This window comes from Canis lupus, chromosome 8 (assembly GCF_048164855.1).
Source record: "Canis lupus baileyi chromosome 8, mCanLup2.hap1, whole genome shotgun sequence".
In the NCBI taxonomy this organism is placed as follows: Eukaryota; Metazoa; Chordata; class Mammalia; order Carnivora; family Canidae; genus Canis; species Canis lupus.
Genome location: NC_132845.1, coordinates 17359799 through 17382260, shown reverse-complemented (window position 1 = coordinate 17382260; position 22462 = coordinate 17359799). Strand labels below are relative to the sequence as shown.

The 22462-nt window shown below is 38.7% G+C and overlaps 1 long non-coding RNA gene across 3 annotated transcripts in view; it reads left to right on the top strand.

Moving 5' to 3' along the window:
- Window positions 1–22462, top strand: part of LOC140637900 (uncharacterized) — a 381100-nt gene that overhangs the window by 310297 nt on the left and 48341 nt on the right. For all 3 annotated transcript variants that reach the window (XR_012034991.1, XR_012034990.1, XR_012034985.1), the window contains exon 5: window positions 21660–21796. This is a non-coding gene — a long non-coding RNA (uncharacterized lncRNA). The remainder of the gene's footprint in view (window positions 1–21659; window positions 21797–22462) is intronic.

Here is a 22462-nt window from a genome sequence, read left to right as displayed (position 1 = left end):
TAGCACCCTCACTGATTTTACTTATTGCTCATTAGGCTAGATGCATATTTATCTTCTTTTTGCATTGCCCTACATTGGTGCTGTTGTGCTTCAATTCCGTCTCTTCTACTTTTCAGGTTTCCTGTTTTGTTTTGCTGGAGTATATCCTCAAGTTTGTGTGAGCTCTCCAATAAAATTGATAGGTGCTTGCTGGCTTTCACTGCTGATTAAAGTTTCATGAAAATTTTTTGTTTCATTTTGCCTACTCTTTTATGTTTTTAGCTTGGATAAAATTTCTCCTGTAATTTTGTTGATTATATCTCCTACCTTTGGGAAAGAACAGAATATTTTTTATCAGGAATTCTAATTAGTTATTTCGGTCTATTCTGGATTGACCTTTCCTATCTTTTACATTGTCTCATGGTTTCCATTCTTTTATGATTTAGGTCTGAGAGATTTTTCTCAATTTTATCTCCCAAATTCATTTGTAGCTATTTCATTTGTTATTGAATTCTTCCATTAAATTTTTTTAATTTTAGAAGTTGCATTTAGTTTCTGAAAAATCTGTCTAACTTCCTGATGACTCCTTTTTTTAGAGTGGTTTAATTGTATTCTGGGATATACTATTTTTTTGGAATATCTCTCAAGATACCAATTGGATTTTTTTTTATGTTCTCTTTTGTTACTTACACTAGTTCTATTTACTTAGTGTTCTATTTGTTTACTTTTGGTAACTTTCTGTTATGCTATCGTATAGGTGGCTATTAACATGGCTAAACGAGGACCATGTACCTAGCATAAATTGGTGGCAAGGTTTTTGTTGTCATTCCTTTACTTAATTTACCAAAGGACTCCTCCTCTTTCTGATAAGGCCAACAGGGGGCTGTGCTTCTGACAATCAGGCTTCCCTGTGGAGTGTATGAACAGGAAATAGGTAGTTTCAATAGGCATTCTTAACAATACCACTGAAAGGGAGACTTTTCTCCGGAGGCAGAGACAAAGGATTTCTCTACTTCAGTCCTGTGCCAGTCTGGAGCTGTTTTTCCTCCCCATGCCTCAAATCTGCCCATGCTTTAGACTATTGTGTGACTCTAGAGTTATCTGCAGCTCTGGTCTGTTTCTTCAATTCCAGTCCCCTAATAAGGAGCCTCTCAGGTTAATCTAACATTTTGCTTGGAAATCAGTTATGAAGAACTTAATTAAGATGAAAACAAGTGCTGCTGTGTACTGTGTGGTATCGTAGGTCTAGTCCCAGCTCTTTAATAAACATTCCTTCATTTAACTGTTCTGAACCATGCACCAAAGCCCACTTCTGATCTTTATGCCTGCCAATTCCAGAATTGAATCTTCCTGAGATTGCCTAGAAAGAATGTCATCCACCTTATTAGATTATAATTAGTATATGAAATCAGAGATCAATTCTTATTTCCTACTAGGTACTATGAGTCTACAAAAGTATCTGGCATATAACTGGCACCAATAAATATTTGTTGAATAAATGAATGAATGAACAAATATATTGATGGATTTTGATATATTCCTTTTGATATATTTTAATTGTTATTTCAGTGAATTTTTTGAATTGTGGATGGTTACTCAGATTATCATTTTCAAATTGATGGAATTTTAATGAATCATTAAACTTATAATTGTGAGCATTATGCACAAGGTTTATGATCTATTACATAACATAATCAAAATGCTTAATTGTATATATACCATGATTATCACTTTTTAACTGTTACTCAGCTTGTGTGTTTTTATATGTGCTTATACACAGGGACTAGAAAAAATATATAAATGAGTGTTTCATTTGTTCGACTTTAAGATACTTAGGTTCATGTTTTCTTTTTATTTCAATTTGTAGTAGCAATATTTGTATGATAATAAAAATATGAAATTAGATTAAATGCTAAAGGAAAGCGATGCCAACATCTTTCTGGGTGATGTAATATAAAAAATATTTTACTCTAACAATTAAAAAAGCCTTCTAATATCTAATATAAAACCTCCCTCCCATCCATAGCCTTTACAACTGTCCTTGCTATATGACCACACCACCCTTTCTTTTTTTTTTTTTTTTAAAGATTTATTTATTTCCCCATGAGAAACACACAGAGAGAGAGAAAACCAGAGACACAGGCAGAGGGAGAAGCAGGCTCCACGCAGGGAGCCTGACGTGAGACCCGATCCCAGGTCTCCAGGATCACACCCCAGGCTGAAGGTGGCGCCAAACTGCCGAGCCACTGGGCTTCCCCCACACCACCCTTTCTAATGATACAGTATTATCTGCTTAGATAATCATTATATCCTTCACTAAACAATTTTAAGTCAATTTTTTCTGGATATTGTGCTAAAATCTGGGGATACAAAGATAAATAAGCATCTGTATGTTTTAAAATCATAGCCGAGTGATTCTTCAGTGGAGATTCACAGAGGTTCTTACAGTCTTCTCTGTATATTCACTGACTTTTAAGAAACTTTCCTACCTTCACTGTACCTGTTCTCATGGATCTGATTATAATTATCGAGTTTAATTTGTAATTTCCAGGGAAAAAAGTGCAAGGTAAAGATAAGAAAAACAGAGAGGGGAACAAAAAAAGGGGCAAAGAGAAAAGAGAGAAATAAAAGCAGTCATCGAGATTATTTTATTTTTATTTATTTTTTTATATTTTATTTATTTATTCATGAGAGACAGAGAGAGAGGCAGAGACATAGGCAGAGAGAGAAGCAGGCTCCCTGCAGTGAGCCCAATGCAGGGCTCCATCCCAGGACCCCAGGATCATGACCTGGGCCAAAGGCAGACGTGCAACCACTGAGCCACTGGGGCTTCCCATAGAGATTATTTTAATGAGTCAAGACATATAAGGACAATTGGAAGAAAGAGTATCTTTCCTGGGCAAATATGGTCAAAACAGTTAAAGCTGCCTATTTTTTATACATGCTTTTTCACATTGCAAGTTCTGTATTACTGTCTTTTCATTTACATATTCTTATGGAATATGCAAATATAGTAAATAGTAAATGTTGCTATTTACTTTGTGGGGTTATTCACTTGTTTCTATATATTGCTTTGTGTCATTATTTCTGTGGCTACCTAGGTGCTATATAAAAATGTCTAATACATTTTGTTTAAAGGAAAATTAAAAGGTGGTTTTGATTAAGAATTTAAAGGGTTAAAAAATAAAAAATAAATAAATAAAGAATTTAAGGGGTTTTTCTATATGAAAGTTAATAATCTTATCTAATGGATTTTATTATATCTATTTTGGCTTCCATGAAAGTGTTATCTCTTACTTAACTAAGTTCTCCATCAATGAGGCTTCCAGAAAATTCAGCTATTGCAAAAGACCAATGGTGTAACCTTTTTTTTTTTTTTCCAGAAAGAGAATGAGAGAGCATAAGCAGGGGGAGCAGTAGAGGGACAGGGAGACGTAGACTCCCTGCAGAGCAGAGAGCCCAATGTGGGGCTTGATCCTATGACCCTGGGTTCATGACCTAAGCTGAAAGCTGATGCTTAACCGAATGAGCCACCCAGATGCTCCAGGATTGATGTACTTTTAATGGAATTTCCATATGGATTTATGCCTCCACCATAAGCTCAGGTGGTTAAATAGTATCTCTATCTATCCAATTGTTCATGCCAGAAATCTGGGAGTTATTATGGACACCTGACTCTGTCTCTATCCCTATCTACTATACATCACAGGTCTTATTGATCCCACTTTCAAGATGTATCTTGATTCCTTCCAGTGCTCTTTATTTCCACTGTCAGCATTCTGATCCTGACTTAAACCTTGATCATCTCACATGTGGATCACTGAAATTGCTTCCTAATTACACTCCTAGCTGTCTTCGTTGATTCCTTCAATCCATTCCAAATAGCCATAATAGAAGTGTTTTTAAAAACTCAAATTTAACTACATGGTTCTGCTTAAATGTCTTCAATAGCTCCCATTGCTCTTAAACCAAAACCCTCAATTTTTATCATACTCTCCATTAGGTGGTCTCTGTTAACCATACTTTTTCTTTTAGTGAGTAGAAGAGTTCTTTTCTGCTTTAGGACCTTTGTATACATTTTTTCTTTAATTATTTTTTGCCTGAATAGATCCTGTCTATGATTCAGATTTCTGATTAACAGTCATTCCTCAGAGAAATATTATTAGACTCTCTTCCTCTTCCATAGTATATTTATAATTAACTCTTTTTTTGCTCTTGTTATTAGTTTAATGGATATCTCTCCCACAAAACCTTAAGCCCCATGATGGGACAGATCATATACATTTTGTTTGTTATCATATTGTCAGTAACTAGAACAGTGCTCAACTTAAAGCAGTTGCTCAAAAAAATTTGGTGAGTAAATGAACAATGATGGTGTTTGGCCAGGCAGAGATGACAGTGACAAATTAGGTCTGATTTCTAACTTATTGGCCAGTTCAGTCTTAGGGAAGCTGTCCTGGTGCTTTTTCTCAAGTTGTCCTGGGTGTTTATCCAATCAGAGGTGTGGTCACTCTGGTCATAAAAGGGTCTTTCTGAAATTAGTAGGAAGTTCGTGGCTCTTCAAGCAACCTAGAGAAGTAAACTCAGCATTTCAGCATTAAGATAAACAAAGATGAACCAATTCAACCAAGTAGCAGATGCCATTCTTGTCTTTTAATCCAAAGGACAGTATGCATGGATAATATATAATCATTTATCAGTGTTCTAATAGTGTTTGAAATTCTATTAGGTGACATGATGAGGAAGCTGAAGATGGATGGAGTTGTTATATATTTGGTGTCTTGACTGTGCCTGCCAGAGCCTTTAAAGTCAGTTTAGTGGTCTATTAATGTGTCCATTATGAACCCAATTTCTTGCCTTAGTCATTTTAAATCTCATCTGTCTAATAACTTAGTATATGTTATTAGCCCAAATTCAAACATTTTATACCAACTATAATTCTTAGTTGTTAAACCGGTTTTGACTTATTGGTGCCACATTAAAACCTTAATAGGTGGAATAATTGGCTCTCATAACAATTTGGAGTAAGAGAAGTCATGAGCGAGCACTGTTTCCAGATACCCAAAAAGCTATGAATGAGTCCCCTTTGCCCTCTGAAAAGCTATGAACGAGTCCCCTCTGCCCTCTATTGCATCTCTCCACCCCTGCTGATTCCGTTTTCTCCCAGGTTCCCAAGCCAGTCCTAATTGGATCCAAACAGGAGCCATTAAAACTGGCATGGCTCAGGGGAAACACCTTCCAGGATTTCATAGGGGAATCTTTCCCCAGGAGCAGCCAGTCAGTGGTACAAAATGATGGGCTTTAGATGTTTTTCCTACAGAGGGATAAGCCTGAGGCCTTCCTTAGGGAGAAAATTGATTCACCAAGCCTCTTGCCTACTCTGCAGCCCTGTAGCATTCCAAGCTCTTCTTTATGTTTTAACAACCTGCATGAAAATCTATCCTCCCACCTATCTGCATGCCTTTCCCATTTCTTAGTAACACCTAAGCTCCACCCCCTGTATAGCAAAGTCAGCTTTCACCCCACGAAATGGACTTCTAGGCACAGGTCCTCTTGAATTGTAATCCTGCAAACAAGAGTCAGCCAGGCCAATGTGTGTTATGTGCTGTGGGATCAGATATCTACATTTGTGGACTCTTGAGCCTGTTTATCCTCCTTGCCTACCTGCAAAATCTCTGGTGCATCCTGTATGTCTTTGAGTGCTTCTCCCCTCTCTAATTGAGAGAAAGCCTTCTGGGGTGCAATAAAGCTGCTTTAGGAAGGCAAGAAACAGATGGAAAATAAATGGGTTCAGGTGCTTCAGGGACCCAAATGCTGCTGCAGAAGGCAGAAACAGAACATCTAAATACGAAAGAGTATTTGATTTTTGTCTTTTAAATTCTGCAATGGGACAGAGAAAGTATCAAGGTGAAGAATCAGAGATTCTCTCCTTGGTGCATATGATGCATGGACTGGATTCCGGTTAAAGCCAGTTGCTCTTTAGAATTTAGAGATTTACTAGTGGCTCTAACCTGTGGGCACAGTGAAAGAAAGGCCCTAAATTTGACTCCTGGTGAAGCAATTTTTCTTCTTCTTTGAGAACTATTTCATGGGGAGAAGGGTGCCTTTCAAAGACTAATGAATTTGAAATCAGAATTGGGTTCCATTCCTGAATTCAACACATGCTGCTGTCTATCCCTGGATAAGTCATTTAACATCCCACAGCCTTGGTTTTCTTAACTCTAAGAGCTGGGATAATAAAATCTGTGGTGGAGAGTTTTTGGAAGTATAAAGATATGTGTGTAAAATATGGGGCACATTGTTTCTGTTACAAGATTAATACACATGGAAGATCTGCAGTTCCCTGCCCTACCTTCTCAGTTACATGATTGACATCCTCTATGATATCACTCCCTTCACTATCTTCATTTCAGAATTCTCACCACATTTCTAAGTAAGAATTGCTTTAGATCCCACTCCTAGCCCTCGCTCCCTTGTTCTCCTTTATGTCCTTGCAACTGTAATCCATGAGGCCAGTGTAATTTAGAGTACAGGGAAAATCCAACCAGCAGTAAGGCGTAAGGTGAGCTCATAAATATGGGGATGAATTTTGCCAAGGAGTCGAGAGCCTTAGTGAATGGTATTCTTGCCAAAACGTGCTGCTTTCCAGGAAACGATTAATGATAAATTGTGTTTACTGAGTGCTCACTTTGGGCCAGGTACTATTCCAAGTGCTTGTCTTGAATTTACTAATTTCCTCCGCCTCCCCAAATGCTATGAGAAACATCTTATTTTTACTCTCATTTTACAGATGAGGAAACTGAGACCCAAAGAGATTGAGTGACTTGTCCAGGGTCACACAGGTGAAAAGAGAGAGACCAGCCAGTGGATCAAGGCTAACTGTGTCTGGAGCTCACATACTTAACCACTAGGAAGTGCTGTCATTGAAACAAAGAGAGGAGATTTGTCCTGGTTGCCTGGACTTTCTAGCTAAATATAAATCTAGCCTCATGCAGAGCAACAGGTCCAATATAGTTTTACTGATATGCTCTCTGCACTATAACTTATATACAATGGCTTGGGGCAACCAGGAACATATCCGCTGAGGTTTATTGCCTGGCAGTCTAAGATTTATAACCTACATATGGTGGTGGTGTGTTTTTAACATCCCCCTCATGGATATTTTCTTGGTGAGATAGTAAGTTTCTCGAAGGTTTTTGTGTAGCTTTTTATTTCTCTTGCATACCCCTCATTCACAATGCTTTGGGGCTCAGTAAGTGGTTTTGATTGACTGCCTGCATTTCAGCAACTCTGCATGGTGATCACAGTGATTACATTTGCAAAATATAAAAGGGCTAGTGCTGTGGTTCAGCTACTTAAGGATTTTACTCCAGGTTCCGAGACTTACCCCCTAGCCAGGTTGTACAAGACAGCAAACCAGCAGACATTCAACGTACATGGCTTGAGAGTTCACCATCAGAGAAGATAGTGCTACGTCATGCGGCACACAAACACTAAAGGACACAGTTGCTGTCCTCCAGGAACTCACAGTGTGGTGGGAATTAAGTTAAACAATACGCCACTAGAGGAGTGGGAATCTGCCTGGAAGAATCTGGAATAGCTTTTTGGAGAAAGTAGGACTTAACTGAACTTTGCAAAAAACAATGGGGTTGAGAACAATCCATGGAACAAAGAAATTCTAGGAATGCTCCCCTACAGATGAATAAAGAGAGAAATTTCAGCCTGAGTTGAAGCACTCATCTTAAGAGAAAATTTGTCCTCTGGAACTTAAAGAGGATAGTTAGATCTTCCAAAAAAGTTCTGTAGGATTTAAGAAAGGGAGAACTGATCATCTCATGATTTGCTTGGAATGGGGTTTGGGAAGACTGTTCTTAAATGCCTTGTCTAAAACAGAATGTTGAATGCTTTGAAAAACTGATTGTTTGGTTCTCACATCAGCTGCAGATGGGGAAACTGAGTCTTAGAAAAGTAAAAGTAACTTGTTGATCGTCATGCAGGTAGTCAGAGGCAGAGCAGACATTCAAACCCAGCCCTGTCTGATTCCTAGGTCTATACACACCATGAACTAGACCTCACATTCTGGCACTTTATCTGAGCCTTTTACTGGGACTCTTATTTTTTCTTCTCTGTGAACACTGCATTTATAGGAAAATATTTTAAAATGCCTAAAAAGGCTTAGTTTACTTTTATTCAGTGTGCATCAAAGTTTCACATTTACTGCCTATTTTTCTTTTTCTTTTTCACCCCAAAGTTTTTTCCTTTTTTTTTTTTAACTAGAACTTTTCAACCTTCTGTGATCTCTTTATAATTCCCTTTAGAATGCATAATTGTGCTCGATCAATTTGTTAGAGGCTTTTGAAGTGTTAAAAAAAACTACATTAAAATTATTTTCTTTCAGGTTTTATGTTAATGAACATAGGTGCTATTCAGAGCAAAGTCAGGGTGTCAGGGGAACTTTAGTTAAAGTTATTCATACATAAACTAAAAAAGGAAACATCTTTAGTGGAGGAAAAATACATTTAATGAGTAAGTACGGCACACAATTCCTCCTTTCAAAAATGTCAGCTCGTATTGAACCTCCATTCTAGATATCTTACAATTACTTTGTCAACAGAAGGTAGAGTAGTGATGGATGACGCATTGGTTCTTGAAACCAAACTTTCTGCGAGTTACTTAGGCTGAAACTAAGTGCTTTTACATTCCAGTCTTATTGATGATAGTGGTTTTATATTTATCACCCTGTCATTGCAGTTGACTGTATCAGCCTCTTCCCTGTAAGAATATGGACACTAATGGAGGTGTGTCCTTAGTGCTCTGAAGGGTCACAGATTCATTCCACTAACACAGTCAGGGCACACACTGCTTCCTGGGGAAACGCAGAGGCAGCTTTACCCATTTCAAAAAAGGATAAGCCAAGAATACCTTAAAAGGCCTTTGGAAATTGTGTTGTCAGTGGCTCTCTTTGGACCATGACCCACCTCGTGGCGCTGCACACAGAGGCTCTCGGCTCTCGCTAATGGAGCGTTACTGTTTTGCAGCTTCCCCTATAATAGGAAGAACTCTACCAGGACCTTGGCAAGTCCACGACCTGATTGCAACACTTTATTTATAAGAAATTCTGTCAAGAATCAATAATAGTCTTGGGTCTCAACTTCTTTCTTTAATAATACTTTGATATGATTTGTCACAAGCTAGCCCAGAGTATCCACCAGATTTTATTACTTCGCTTGCAGCACAGTGTCTTATCTTTGAGTCATGAGATCAGCCATGGGGAGACCTTTAAAAAGCTATATTCTTTACTGTTTGGTTATTACAGAAAGTCTATATTACTCAATAATACCTCTTATAGGCCGTGCTGTCACACCTTCACACAGATGTTTAACCCCAACGTGGATACACTGGATGCCCGGAGGCCATTTCAGTGACATGGACATTGTTTTTCATGATTGGATGCCTGATGTATCAGTAGCAGCAGAAACAGAAAACAAACAGAACTACACACACACACAAACTCACACCCCCTCCCCCCCAGACACACACACACACACACACACAAGACAAAAACCCTACCACTGTAACAAAAACAATGTTGACTTCTTTGCCCAGCCTGACACTTTGGACTGAATCTCAAACTAACTGTCCATTTTGACAGATTTTGTTTAGAGTCCAGAGTGTTAGGTTTTTATGACCGGAAAGCAATCTGAAATTTGGAGAATTCAATTTAGATTCCCTTCTTGCACACAATCAGCTTCTTAGGTTTCACTGTACATCTCAATAAACACGATGCCATGACATCAGTAGCATGCTGTACAGCAGGGGCTCTAAATATGCTTTCTACTGCTCAGCCGTGGAATTCATATTGTTACAGCTAATGCCTGTTGGTAAATGCTTGTATCGTTACATGCTGTATTTACAGAACTATATATTGTCAGCCTAGGATTTTGTTTCTCCAATCTGTTTTTCTTCTTTGGAGGAATATAGCAGAAAATGTTCTAATACCCACTGTAGACAAAACACACACATACGCACATACTCACACACACTCACATACAGACACACACACACAGACCAAGATTTCAAAATCGTAATCATTTTGAATTTTGAAATTAGAGGAAATGAGGGAGAAACACTCCTTGGAAAGTTATTATTGTAGATCTTTCATGTGTCTGCAAATTGGTACTAATTTTCAATGTAGATTTAAGAAAATTGGTGGTATGTGAGCAAACATTTTATTTAAAAAGTTTTCTGTTTTGTTCCTGCGGCTGCCACAGTTGTTGCTGTGGGGAGATTGTTCCTAGGAGGCCGGCTGGTTTCCCTGGAGGCTCTGATTCTGGCTGACGCTCTGCTTGGGCTCAGCGTGACCATACCGGCAGGCACTGCCCAGAAGGCACCCTCGCTATGTCTCCCTTGCCTTGTCCAAGTGTAAGCAGAGGCAGCAAGGCCAGGAGGCCACAGTGCTTCAGGCTGTGGGCTGTGACAGGCTGCTCTGAAAACTTTGTCTCTCTGTCTCTCCTCTCTTCTTATGCTAAGGACTGAGGTGACAGGTAGCTAAGGACTGAGGTGACAGGTCTCTGCCTCAGCCCTGCCCTCTTCCTCAGCTTCCCCAGCATTGAGCATTGGTAAGAATGTGCACTAACCTGCCTTGAACTTAACTCAAGAATCCCTGGTTTATCTGGCATCCAAGGGCAAAGGAAAGGAATCTCAATTTGCTAAATGTCTACGGTGTGCCAAAATCTGAGCTAGGCTTTCCATATATGTTAGCTCATTTAATGCTCATTAACTCTACAAGGAAGGTATCATGCCTTCCTTGATGCGAACAAGGAGCCCTGCATTCAGAGATTAGGGGGGGTGGCTGCCATCATACAAATGAGAGTGTGGAAACTGGCCTACAGAGTGAGGGAGGGCAGACTCCAAAATTCATACTTGCTCTACTGAAAACCATGCCACCAAATTGCCAAACCATGCTGCTTGCTTCTTTTGTTTTACCATGACCTCTGTTCCCTCAGAGATTCTCAGAGGCCTACTTTCCAGCCCATTCACCCCATCATCCATGCACTCTTGTCTCTTCTGATCCAAGTCCTATCTTGGCCCTACTTCTCTGTGAACCCTTCTCCAATGAGCCTGCCTATTCAGGTTTTTTGGATATTTTTTCTAAATGTTTTATTTTGTGATAACGATAGATTCACATGCAACGGTAAGAAATGAAATGCAGAGAGATCCAGTTTTGCTCAGTTGTAACAATTTACATCACCATAGCATAATGTCACAAACAGGATATTGACCCCGATGCACTCCACCAACCTTATTGAGATCTCACCAGTCTTACATGTACTCATTTGTGTATGTGTGTATTGAACTTTATGCAATTGTGTCACATGTGCAGATTCATATGATTATCAGCACAGTTCGGATATAGGACAGCTCCGTCTGGATCCCTCGTACTTCCCTCACGGAGTCACAGCCACCCCCCAGCCTATTCTTACCAATCCCTGGCCATTGCTGATGTGTTCTCCACTTCCCTGATTCTGTCATTTCAAGAATTTTCTATAAATGAAATCATACAGTGTATAACATTTTGAGAATAAACCTATTCGGTTTTGCAACTCCTATTCTTGACTGGAGTCCATTTTGTGTGAAGTAATTAATGCATTCATTTAGTCAGAAATATTTGTAGGCTGCCTACAGGATCCCAGTACAGTTTGAGAGCCTGGACATACAATGATGAACCAAACTGACAAACATCTCTGTGCCATGTATTTGGGTCCTTATTCATAATGACACCTATTGTTCTTAAGGTGTTTCCTGTCTAAACTCTTCCTATCATCGTGAGCTCCCAGAGAGCAGAGAATGCATCACACTGTTTTGCTTATAAAGACTTAGAGCAGCAAACTGTTATTGAGCATATAGAATATGTACTCGATGGATCATCTGGTACATTCTCCTATGAATAGGCCTTTCAGGCAAGTGGCATTATCACTCCCGTAACAGATGGGAAGGGCCTTGCACCAAAAAGTGACGTGTAAAACAATGCAAACATATCAGCCCCTTTCACAATGCCTTCAGTCTTCCAACACCTCTCACTCAGAGACCTCATGTTGCCCACCTCTATGCTTCCACTCAGGTGAAGCTCTGTCTCTCCTCCTCATTTTGTTGTTGGCCTGTTCTACAAATGTTCTCACCATCTTGGCTCACATCTGTACATCAGAAGAGAGCAAGGGTCATCAAGCAAATGGTAGGATTTTTTCACTTATATGTCACCCTTGGCTATGGCCTGGTCACCAGACCTTCCTTGTGGACCACTTTTCAGTTTCTCTCTGCTTGTGCACAGTACAAAGAACAAGTTTCCCCTTCTTCTAAACTGTGAAGATTCTGTGATGACCTTCAGAAACATGTGATGATCCTCTTGATCCAGTGCAAAGGAGAAAAAAGTAAACCCAAAATGTTTGGTAAAGGTTGATTAGCCTCCACAAATAGCTCACGAGCAAATTTAGACCTATGAAAAAAACAAACTCCCAGTATGGAATGTGACTGTTACGGTAGTCCCATAGATTTTTATTGAGTATTAAACCAAGAGGAGTGGATTCTCTCGAGGGCTTCCCAGCCAAAATTCTGGTAAATACAGAATGGAATTTCCCAGATGTAATTGCTTAAATTGAGTTATTTTCCTTCTGCCCAATTACAAGTCTATTGTCAATTTTATTAGCAATTGTTGACAAAGAATGGAAAGTTAAAACCTCACTGGAGAATGTTGTATTCAGTTTCTATATAAGAGAACTTCTAGAAACCCCAGGGTACACAGTGAATTGGTTCCAAAAAATTACCATTGTCCTCCTGGGATATTTAGGAGGAGAATGCCGTTTTTACTTCAGCACCTCCAAGAATATTGACTTGGCACCATAATCCATGTGCTGACGCTAAAATGATAGAATGAATCCTTGTAGCAAATGATACATTGGAAAGATGAGACTTGAAGTACTCCATGAATTTGAAAAGATTCCTTTATTCAATATATCATCTGTTCAGAGGATTGAGTCGTTGGCACTAGATGAAGCAGACAAGCTTACTGGCAAAGTGAAACATGTGGACTTTTATGCCTGGCTCTTGATGAATTAGCTGACCTTGCTGGTGCTGCCCAGTGTGTATCTTTCTTAGATTTTGTGTTTTAAGAATCACACTTTCATTGGGGGTGAAGCGATCTAGATTTGGCAATAAAACATTTTCATGACCACTAGCACACAAAGGAAATTTTAGGATAACAAAATAGACTTAGCCCATGATTCATTTTGGCATAATTTCAGAGGAAGCCCAATCCTGGAGTGGCCACTATCTTCTGTGTGTAACACTTTTCACTACCTGTTCATCATTTGAGGGAAAGAGTACAGAGCCACTGGGAAATAGACTGCTCAATGGTGGAAGTCCACTTGGACTTCTCAGATTGTTTGGATCTGCTATCTTTGGTTGAGAGTGGGAAGGAACACGCCATTTCTCTCAGGATGAGAGGTGAGGAGATATGCCCTTTTGTTTATCAACACAATTAATGATTCAGGTAGAAAATCTTGCTTTTTGCAATTTAAATAGAGTACAAAGACGAATTGGTGCACATTAATAAATTATTTGGCTCCCACAGGTTCTGGAAAGATTTTGAGAAATAAAAATTTCCTGAACAATAAGCAAAAATAAAAAGTACTCTAAGGTATTTTTTTTTTTCAGGACAATTCTTTCTCTTACTATTTAGAAGATAATAATTATAGCATTCCAGATAATTATTAGAGAAGATTTAGTGGGAAAGGTAAAACATTTTTATTCATCAAGCTCTCATAATTTTGTCTTAGAAGGAATTTAATATTTCTGCCAGGCCCTAGAGGGAAGATACTGAAAGAACAATGGAATGCTTATAAAAGTTAGATTTAGAATTTACTGAGATTATTACCAATTTAACAGAAACTGTCTTTTAAGAATGGGGCAAAGCTAATGTAACTGATGTTAATGTGACAAGATGAATGGAATTGTCTGAACAGATGACCTCATGTAGATTATGTGGAAAGATGATATTGATGATGATGGGGTGGTGGTGGTGGTAGTTACAATCACAATTACTGTCCAGGTGATAGAGAATATGAGCCATGAGGGGGAAAATAAGCCCAGGAGAGTGGTATTACATGCTCTAAAAGGGAACAGCAGCAGATTTCTTATTGGAGGTACAATTTGAATTTCCTACTTGTTTGTTTTCATTCTAAACAATTGTAGGTGAGTCAGAATTTACTGTCAGATTTCTAGTGGCTATATTGTTCATGCTTTGTGATAAATAGTCTATATTTCTAGATTCTTTATCAAGTAATTTGTTACAACTAACCTGTTTGAATTTTCTCTCTTTTTAAAGTTATTGTGCTTTTTTTGTATACAAGTACTATGCTAAGCACTTCATACATATTTCATTCTTCTAATATCCAAATGATAGCAATGTAATTACCATCCCTATTTTTTAAGCGTTGGAACAGAAAACTAATAAGAGCTTAAGTTCCTACCATAAATAGGATTGGCCACCTACATCTTGCTTAAGCCATAGTTGTGTTAGGTTTTTCTTCATTTACAGCTAAGCTTAATCCTAACTGATATACTGACTTATTAAGATTCTAAGGAAAAAGAGAATTAAGGCAAGTTTATGTGCTAGGCAATTGACATATAATAACTCATGTAATTCTTATACCTGGAAAAGATATTGTATACCTTGTCACAGTTGAGAAAAAAAGAGTCTCAAAGAAGTTGTCTTACTTTAATTATGAGGACTTTGGAATCCAGAAAGATTGTCTAGCATCATGCAGATAGTAAATATAGGTCAAGCACAGGTCTTGCTTATAATTATGCCATACTGCCTTAGTTCCAGATCCCTTGCTTGTAATTATACCATATTTCTTTAGAATATAAAAACAAAATTCGGGTAGCCTGGATGGCTCAGCAGTTTAGCGCTGCCTTCAGCCCAGGGTGTGATCCTGGAGACCCTGGATCGAGTCCCACGTCGGACTCCCGGCATGGAGCCTGCTTCTCCCTCTGCCTGTGTCTCTGCCTCTCCCACTCTCTCTCTCTGTCTCTCATCAATCAATAAATAAAATCTTTAAAAAAAGAAAACAAAATTCAAAAACTCCCTGTATTCAGTATCACATGATAACTCAAGTTGGTTAGGAAAGGAAGAGAGAGCAAACAGATCTGTAGTTGACCAGAGAAAGTGATGTGGCATTCACTATGTGTTAAATGAAGAATAAAGGAATGAGAATTTCCGTTATACTAGTTCTGTGGCCAACAGCTATTTCTGACCTGAAACAACAGCCACAGTGATAACAGAACTTTCTCTCTCTCACTGTCTCTTTATTTATTTTTTTTTATCAAAACCACCTAAACAAAAAATAGCCATTGAGACGATTTGGGGATGCCAGGAATAATATATGACAGCACAAAATAAATTGGGATGTGGCAAGAACTGCAAATTTGGGGATTAAGGGAAAGTCTGATAATATTGAGAACACCCCCATACCAGCTCTACTCCTATGCCCAACCCCAAAATATTAGCAGCAGAGGAGGCAGTTGGAAGATCCTTCTCAAACAAAATCAAACCAGTGTAGACCTACAGATAACAGTAGTTGGATGACCCAGTGAAAAAGCCAGCCGGTCATTCTTTGATGCTACAGAGGCATCCATTACTTCACAGATGCATGGGTATATGATTTTCTATCAACTCTTTAATACCTAACTATGAACCGAGAGCTAAGAATATCAGACACTTTAATAAAGAGAAACAAACAAAAGAACAGACCTGATAGGAAATCTGGACTGTGGAAAGAATGAATATCTTTAGAGAGATAGAGAAGATATTTTTGCCAATAAATCAACAGAATGCTATGAAAAAAATGAAACAATCTGAAAAAATAAAGTGTTTTTAAAATTAATATATGACAGCCAAAATTTTAATCGAAGTGTTAGAAGATGCAAGCAAAAAATATCCCAGAAAGGACAAAAATAGAAAGAGATGAACAGATGAGATGGTTTGGAACATTTCATGAACCAAAAATGGGGGTCTAACATATAATTAATAGGCATTCTAGAAGGAAAGAACAGAGAAAATGATGGCAAGGAAGTTATTTTTTTAAGGAATGTAAAAAAATTTCAAAAAATTGAAGAACATACTTTCAAAATGAAAAGGCCCTCTGTGTACCTAGCAAACTGATTAAACAAAAGACCATGCCAAAATGAATTGTAATGAAATTTTGGAATGCTAGCCACAAAGAGATGGCATTGAACTTCTAGACTATAAAATTTCAAGACAGAAGAGTAGAGCAATAGCTATAACGTTCTGAGAAGAGAAATATTCTAAATTCACTTTTTCTCTGGAAGTTACTGGAGAATGTGCTTCACTAAAACATTGTTGTAAAAACAGATCTAATGTTTGAGAAAGAATAAAGTAATTCTTAGGATGACTCAAAAGGAAGTACAGGAGGCAATCACTGTGTAGCAGGCCTACAAGTTGCCAGTCCAGATACAGAATTTACAGAGGTTTGGTGAGAAACAGATATATTTCTTCTATTTGACTAGGTGAGAAACCTCATTAAGAGGCGCACTTTGGGGGTGTGAGTCAATAATTAGATGAAAAAGAAGTGGAGTCAAAGAAGAAATGAAATGATTGATTTTAGAAAACGAGTAGTTGTGCAACAAAGTAAATTAAACCAATTGGTCCACAAAAGAAATTTACATACATAGTAACAGCAGTAAAAATTGTAGATATGGCTTTAACTCCAAATTGATAAAACTCTATTACAAGGATCAGGGGGAGGGAAAACAAGAGGGTGGAGTGTGTGTAAAAGAGCTAAACTAAGAGATTTGTAGATAATGTTTTAAATTGATAAATCACAATACAGCTGCATAGCAGTAGACCCAGTGCAAAGCATTGAAAAAGTAGTTGTCCTTGGATGATATATGAGTGGGGAAGTGAACAGAGAGACTAATATATATATATTTTTATATATAGTATTTTTAGTAATGGTTAAATTCCCTATGAACTGTATACTCATATTGCTATGATTTTTTTAAAGTTTGTAAAAATTTCCCATCATTGCTCCTTGACCACTACTCAATCCATCGGTTCCCTTATCAACTTGGTGATGTTTCCCCTCTCTGTCCCAAAGTTGTTCCTTCAATAATGTGAAATTGGGCTCCAATCAGTATTGTGTACTCTCAGAGTTCTTAGAAAGTTAAGAATGCATTCCCCCTGTGATGCTGCTTTTTCAGTTCTGAGCACAGCCAAGACATGTTACATAACTTGGAGTTTCAACAAACACCTGGAAATCAGGCTGTATGTATTGCTCAGATGAGACCAGACATGAAGAGATTGGTAGTGACAAGTGTTGTCACTTCTCTCTCTGACAGCAGGCAAGTGGCGCGCTGTGTATACAAGGTCTGATACCATGCTTTCAAGATGAAAAAAAAAATGAAAAGGCAAGTGAAAAATAACATTTCAGGAAGAGCTATCTGAGAAAATAATGGCAAATTACACATGATTTAGCTTTGCTCTTAGCTTTTATAAAGACCCAAGAACTATGAACCGAACAGTTGAACCCTAATTAAGTCTCCTCTTGATCTCTGGTACTGCACACCCAATTCTCAGGCTGCGTTTTAAAAAGGCATCATAACATCCTCTCATTTATCTGCTCTTTTTCTTGCCTTGCTTTTTTTTTTTTTAATTTCTCCCCCCTCCTTTTTTTTTTTTACCTTGAGTAAAAAGAGGTTAATACGAGCCATTAAGAATTAAAAAATAATTACACGATGAAAAAAATAGCTCAGGTGAATTTTAATTAGAGCCTAATTTGATGGGATTTGAACCCAGCACACTGGAAATATACAGCGGTAACTTTAGCCGTTAAATTGTGTGGCCTTTGTTTAAACTCGGTGGGAATTGAGAGAGATTATTTTGGCTGCTTGAAGACACCATGTTTTTTCCATTAATGCCAGGGAAATATATTGAGCGGCTAAAATATTACTAATAAAAATAAATGTGAAAGTTGTAAATTTCAAACAATGTAAGACCCATAGTTCATACCTGAATTTCCAAATGTGTATGTGACATTTCATTAAGCTTAAAGCTGAAGACACGCTGTATTATGTCTGACCTCTTTAAAAAAGGGACCTAAATATTTCCACAATTTGTCATCCTTTGGAATCTAACAATAATAAGGCAGAGAATGTAAAAAGGTCCCTCCTAAGCTAGGAGGAAGCCCCTCTCTGGTCCTGTGCTCAGATGTAAGGCATCGCCCTGCCCTCCCTGTATTACCAATCCCTCTACTGCCTTCCAGTGGGTTCTTTCATCCATCAAATGGGAACAGTCAAATAGAACACTTTGGATGCGAGATCATGAGGTAGACTAAGTAAAATCAACATCTCCCTTAAATCTTCCTGGGAAGGATAAGAGGTGTTAAGACAGAAGCAGAATTCCTGAAGGGATTTGAGCTCATTTTGTCAGAAGGAAGTGGTTCCACATTGAACCACCAGTCTGTAGGGCCTTGAGATATACCCCTGTGGTTTCATCACAACTAAGTCAGCCACTGGAGGGAGCCAATATGACTCTCACAGTTTAGTCGAATATGCTGAACTGGTAGGGAAAGATAATTTGAAAATGGCACGTAAGGATGACAGAATTTGAACAAAATCCCTTTTATTTATTTATGCCAAAATCTGTGTGAATGTAAAATGCCATCTCGATCATGCTTTATTTATGGTGTGGCTTTTTCTCTGGGGGGAAAAAAAAAGAGAAAGAAGCACTTTGGCTTGAAGTTCTTCTCAGACTGCACCTCATGGCCCTGGCGAGTGAGTGGGGTGGCGAGCTGGGACAGTGGGGCAGGCCTCGGCGCAGGCCAGGGCCCGTATGGGCACGCTGCGGACTCTGCTCGCCTGGGCTCATCTGGGCAGGTGGGAGAAGGCACCGCTTGTCGTTTAGTGCAGCTAGAAATCATGCCTGTGCCTCTCCATGAATAGAGGGATGTGCAATATGTAAAATTCCTAAAGACAATGTTATTTATAGCTGTTGCAAACAATGTTTATACAAAGTTTATTAAATATGTCACCCACATTGATTTATCCCAACCAATCTCTTCAATCACTAATATTTATGTGATGGGTTCAGTCGCAACAATTATTTTATGTGCTGTAGAGTATGTTATAACTAGGGATTCACCCTGGCAATTATATGAAAGATAAAATGCTTCCTGAAGACCTCAGGGCAGACCAGGAAGTATATTATTGGACACAAGGTGGTTTTAACTGAATGCCACAGCACTAAATTTTAGAGGAAGAAATGTGGAGCATCTTATGGTTAAAAAGTCAAGCTAGTTTTGTGTCCTTTCTGAAGTTTCCTTGCTACTGGAAAGGTAGCAAGCTCATCTGCACATTTCCTTTCTCACGTCCAGACGTTGGGCCGAGAAATGCTTCCCCTCTCGTCATTTTGAATATCTGTCAGCTATTGCTCCTCAGCAACGTTTAGTTCGTGCCCACTGTGGGCAGAAGAGTCTACTTGGCATCTGTAAACACCTACAAAGGAAACCAGACACACGTGACTTGCCTGGAAGGAATTGGCCTCTGATGTGAGGGGCTGAAGCAGTGTTAACAAAGAAACCAGAATTTTCTAAAGAGTCCAGGGTAACTATTGAAACTGTAAGATGACAAACTCAAGGAAACAAACCAAAGCAAAACAAAGGTTGTTTCAAACCACAATTGAACGCAACTGCTGTTTCCTAAGAAAGACTAAAAAGTCCTTTGTTTGGCAAAAGGACAGACCCACTTTGGTTCAGAGAGTAGGGCCTCAGGGCACGGCAGGAAAGTAGACAGTAAAGCAAAGAGGTAGCTAAACTGTTCTGCAGAAGAAGTTAGCGGGAATTTCAGGCTGACATTCACTGTAGAAGGGTGAGGGGAAAAGTTTGGGCTGTAGGAGAAAGGGGGCTGAACAATAGGGGGGTGGGAAGTGAATTTGGGGAAATCCGGTGTGCTGGTGAGGCCAGGAAATGATCTCTGAGTGCAGGCGTGTGTCATATTCAGGTTAGAAATGGTCGCTGTGTTGTAATGGAGGCCTATTGCCTGTCCCCAAGTCAGTGTTTTTAGAGGTAGGAGAGTCCAAACTAAAGTAAGTTGTTTTATAAAAGTACATAGTGGTAGTCAGTAAGTGGAAATAATTTGGTCAAAACAGGAATGCAGAGTCAGAGGGAACTAAAAGTGTTTAACTGACACCCTAACTTCAGGAAGCTCTGGAGAGATTGAGAGGAATCCTCACTGAGAGCTGAGGGCTTCCCTTGGGATAATTTCATCCCTGAGACAGGATGAAGCCCAGCCTAAGGGTCATGTAGCATTTTCCCAGGGGATGAGTAAGTTATTTTCATACTTCGATGGGAGTCTGGTTTTACTCTCCCCTCTTACCCCCTGCTATTATTATTACTCCCCCCCCCAAAAAAAAAATTTTATTTCTCTGCCAGGAAGGATTTTTTTCCAAAGACTAAATCTTCCTCTTTAGTTGTCATTGGATTCGATTCTCAGTTGGCTTCATTTCATAGCCTTTTCTTAGTAATTAGCACTATAGGCAATGAAAATATTTGGGACCATGGGTTTGAGAATACTGGTCTTTCATAAAACCAGTTGCTCTCAGATAGAACCTATTGAACTTATAGAAGCTTTGTGGACACCTCTTATTAAGAAAGCAGTTATGCATGCGCTACAGGAATCTCTTAATTAATTAACCATTCATGGAGAGATCCTGGCACTAGGCCACAAGCTGGACAAATAGCCGGAGAAAGACACACATCTGTAGGGAGTTTGCAACTTTACGAGGAGGCAAGTAAATGACTGTTTATCTAAGGAGAACTGTCAAAATAGTATGGAGTGGTTCGATCTTTTCTGTCCACTGTATCATTTGATGCAAAGAGGGAAGATTTGGCTTCAATTTGATGATAGGAATTTGGACTTTGCCGCATATGTCCATAAAACAGGATTACCTGTAAGCAAAAGTTCATAGAACCCAGGAAATTAGAACTCTTACTGTGGCTGCTAAAGGAAAGGTTGTAACCTTAATATTAAACTGGTATACAGAAAAAAATATATATAACCAATTTAAAGACTTCATGGCTTTACATGTTATGACGCTGTAGTATCTGTTTATACTCTTCTTATGGGGATCTTGGTTTACAACTCTTGACAGAGAATACTCATTCAGTAGAGCCCCTCAGGGCTAAATATAAGATAATGTTGCTGACAGAACAAGATTCCCCAAATTTCTGTGTCTTGTGAGACCATGATGACAGAGTGTTTAAAGCCTACTTTATATATTCCCTCCAAATCCCAAGCTCCTTTGACTTGCCAACCCACATTGCTATCTGATTGCCACAATTCCCTGATATATGAAATCATGGTGGAATTTCCTTGGAATTATATATCTTAAGCCATGATAGCATTCAATGACTTCCAGATGCCTTAACAATGATGGTCCACTGAGTAAGGAATTACCACAGATTATCTCCCCTTTGATTTGTCACAGTTTTGTATGGAGTTTATTACCAGTAGAAATATTAACCTAGCCTTCTACAGCAGCCTATTTCTGAGATCTTTAGACAATATTACAAAAAAAGAAGTCTGTTATTTTTCTTTTTCTAACATAGGAGTGGTCAGTGGCGACTGCCAAGCTCCCAGAAAAATGAAGAGCCATAGTCCTGCTGATGTGCCTTCTATCTAGGCATGGGACAAATATCCAGCGTTCTAGAGACTGCTCATTCTTCACTGGAACACAATGGAAAAGGTAAGAGAAGTGGTTCTGTACTGCCAACAATGCACTGAGCAGGGCAGAGCAGAGTTCTGTGTGCCATCTCTATGTTGACCTCCTTGCTGCTGCCATGCACACGATCTCGGATTCTGCACCACAGACCTATACAAAACTAATTGTTCATGTGATTTCCTTTCTGTGCCACTGCAGATGTCCCTTTCTGTAACAATTTAATTAACACTTTAAAATAATGATGCATTAATTAATGCCAAATTACAATGAAAATCCTGGAGAATTACACTTTATATCAACATTAATGCAAAATGAGTTCCTCCTGGATAATTTTTCTTACAATGAATACAAAAAGAGATAATACTAATTAGGCCATCAATTTAAATTTACCATAATTTCAATCCATGTCATTTATCTGTTTCCCAGCATAAAACAATACCAGTCTACTATACGTTTGTATGGCAATAGGGATGTCTGCATAGCAACCAGACCTGGGTCATTTTTAGGGTATTGTGAAATAGGTTTGAATTTTGAATTTGTATGTCAGTTGTTGAAAACAGGGTGTGTGTGTGTGTGTGTGTGTGCGCGCGTGCAGGGGTACATAGTACATGTGTGTCTGAATATGAGAGAGAGGAGGAGTCCAACACTTTAGTAAAATAAAATGCTCTGACTTAAATAAAGTTATATGCT